General features: G+C 45.0%; 1 long non-coding RNA gene across 1 annotated transcript in view; it reads left to right on the forward strand.

The window, feature by feature from the left end:
• Positions 1–3,111, forward strand: part of LOC118163238 — a 21,189-nt gene extending 18,078 nt beyond the window's left edge. Inside the window, exon 3 of the long non-coding RNA XR_004748938.1 lies at positions 3,098–3,111. This is a non-coding gene — a long non-coding RNA (uncharacterized LOC118163238). The remainder of the gene's footprint in view (positions 1–3,097) is intronic.
• The last annotated feature ends 206 nt before the right edge of the window (positions 3,112–3,317 follow it).

Genomic DNA, 3,317 nt, shown 5'->3' on the forward strand with positions numbered 1-3,317 from the left:
AATTTTGTTGCCTTTTTACTTTCTTTATTCACATTATGCTAAATGAGGATATAATGTATGAATCACTACAGATGGGAAATATAGGCATATTAAAGGTGAATAATGTAATAACAAATTTCAGAAATGTTATTATCAGTAACCTGGAACAACCCAATGAATTGGTAGCTCTCTTCATAAACAACCTGAAATGTAATACATTTTAAAATAACTTTACTGTAGCAGCAATTAATCAGCACTTGCTGATTAAATTCTGTTAAAATCGTACAACCTTGTTATTTATAAAATAAATCCTAAATTGCTGCTACATTAAAGTTGTGTAAAAATCTATTCCATGACGCAACCTCACTTACACTTTAGTGAAAGCAGGAGGAGTAATACAGATGGCCTTTAGCTGATTAATGAAGAATGCCTGTGATACAGTAATTATCCACATGGCAAATGGAGACTGATGAAGAATTTATGTACCCTTTTCCTGGATGAATTGAATACTTCAGTCAAATGTTATATTTGTAGGAAAAAATAAATTGAAGACACATGAGTATTTCATACAGGCACATAGCCCTGAAAAGATTTAAAATCTACTACATCACAGATGTTTCCTTTAAGTCAAAACAACATAATGTAAGTTTTCAGTGAAATGAAAAAAAATAAAATAAAAAAAATCCTTAAAATTATTATCACAGCACACATGAAAATATAGGAATAAGAATTTTTACTCTCTATACTGAAACGTGTGAAAGTGTATTTCAGAAACACAGTAGGCGCAGAACAAGTCTGTACTCTATTAGGGTTGTTGATAGACAACGACAACGAACTACCCTGATAGTAGATATCTACCCTGAACTTCAGCACAAAGTCTATGTGCTTCTTGCAAGAACAGATGGACATCCCTTTTTTTTATAGGAAACTGCCAGATGCTGGTAAGAAAAGCATACCTTTGTAAAGACTAATCCATTGTGAATAATTAGCCATTTACATGTATTGAATTCTTTTTCTGATTTGCAATGTACAACAATTAATATTCCTGTTTTCTTAGCATTAGTTCTATATGAATAACCTGTACTGTTCGTGTTTTGTACAGTATTTTTCTCTTAGACCTCCATTGTGTTATATGCATGCACATACACACAGAGTTCTACTACAGAGTTTTCCGTATAGATCACCACCAGCTGAAAAGCATTAGACTTGCCACTGGCTGGAATATACTGCTGCAAAGGAGAAATTGAATATGCTCTGGGCTTTCTATTTTAGAGTAAACATTAGCTGGCACTCTGGATCACAATAGTCAGTCACAGAGTATCACTCTTCCTGTCCTCATCCCAAATTTGTATTTGATGACATATAGCAAGTGTTCATAAGTTCAATGGCCTTTCCGGCCTTTTCCTGTGAACAAATGGGTAGGGCTCCCCTTTTAACTGTACTGACAATTTAATTGTAAACTATGTCTTTAGGACTCTAATCTACCCCACTGGGCCCTAATCTTGGTCAAACTAGGCAGTCATAAAGTAAAAGAGGTGTTATAAATGCCTGAAATAACAGATCTCTGACAGATCCAGACAAGAGAAATAAAAATAAAGATCACTGGCATTTGTCACTAGTGGGCAGAATATTACTACCAATGCGAACCAATGTGCTGCAATGTCTGGCTATAGGCTCTTCAGAAGGACAGGCAGCACGGAAGGGGTGGTGGAGTGGCTCTCTATATTAGAGAGTGTTTTGACGTCGTCGAACTTGAGGCTGGGAATGACAAGGTGGAGTCGCTATGGGTTAGGATCAGCAGAAAGGCCAACAAGGGAAGCATCCTGGTGGGGGTCTGTTAGAGGCCGCCAAACCAGGATGAGGGGACGGATGAGGAGTTCTACAGGCAGCTGGCGGAAGTTGCGAAATTGTCAGTGCTTGTTCTTGTTGTGGACTTTAACTTCCCAGAGATATGGATGGGATCCACCCTAGGGTACTGAGAGACCTGGCAGAGGAGCTGGCCAAGCCACTATCCATCATTTATCAGCAGTCCTGGCTATCGGGGGAGGTCCCAGCTGACTGGCAGCTAGCGAATGTGACGCCCATCTACAAGAAGGGCCAGAGGGCTGACCCGGGGAACTACAGGCCTGTCAGTTTGACCTCAGTACCAGGGAAGCTCATGGAGCAGATCCTCTTGGGAGTCATCATGCGGCACTTGAAGGGCAAGCAGGCGATCAGGCCCAGTCAGCATGGGTTTATGAAAGGCAGGTCCTGCTTGACGAACCTGATCTCCTTCTATGACAAAGTGTCGCGCTGGGTGGACGAGGGAAAGGCTGTGGACGTGGTCTACCTTGACTTCAGCAAGGCTTTTGACACCGTCTCCCACAGCATTCTCCTCAAGAAACTGGCTGCTCTTGGCTTGGACTGGCGCACGCTTCGTTGGGTTAGAAACTGGCTGGATAGCCGGGCCCAGAGAGTTGTGGTAAATGGAGTCAAGTCCAGTTGGAGGCCAGTCACTAGTGGCGTCCCCCAGGGCTCGGTGCTGGGGCCGGTCCTCTTTAATATCTTCATCAATGATCTGGACGAGGGCATTGAGTGCACCCTCAGTAAGTTTGCAGATGACACCAAGTTAGGTGTGTGTGTCGATCTGCTCGAGGGTAGGAAGGCTCTGCAGGAGGATCTGGATAGGCTGCACCGATGGGCTGGGGTCAACTGCATGAAGTTTAACAAGGCCAAGTGCCGGGTCCTGCACCTGGGGCGTAATAACCCCAAGCAGAGCTACAGGCTGGGAGATGAGTGGTTGGAGAGCTGCCAGGCGGAGAAGGACCTGGGAGTGATAGTGGACAGTCGGCTGAATATGAGCCAGCAGTGTGCTCAGGTGGCCAAGAAGGCCAACGGCATCCTGGCTTGTATCAGAAATAGTGTGACCAGCAGGGCTAGGGAGGTGATCGTCCCCCTGTACTCGGCTCTGGTGAGGCCGTACCTCGAGTACTGTGTTCAGTTTTGGGCCCCTCGCTACAAGAAGGACATAAAGGTGCTTGAGCGGGTCCAAAGAAGGGCAACGAAGCTGGTGAGGGGCCTGGAGAACAAGTCCTACGAGGAGCGGCTGAAGGAGCTGGGCTTATTCAGCCTGGAGAAGAGGAGGCTCAGGGGCGACCTTATCGCTCTCTACAGATACCTTAAAGGAGGCTGTAGAGAGGTGGGGGTTGGCCTGTTCTCCCACGTGCCTGGTGACAGGACGAAGGGGAATGGGCTAAAGTTGCGCCAGGGGAGTTTTAGGTTAGATGTTAGGAAGAGCTTCTTTACTGAAAGGGTTGTGAGGCATTGGAACAGGCTGCCCAGGGAGGTGGTGGAGTCAC

The sequence above is a fragment of the Oxyura jamaicensis genome, chromosome 1 (assembly GCF_011077185.1).
Source record: "Oxyura jamaicensis isolate SHBP4307 breed ruddy duck chromosome 1, BPBGC_Ojam_1.0, whole genome shotgun sequence".
In the NCBI taxonomy this organism is placed as follows: domain Eukaryota; kingdom Metazoa; phylum Chordata; class Aves; order Anseriformes; family Anatidae; genus Oxyura; species Oxyura jamaicensis.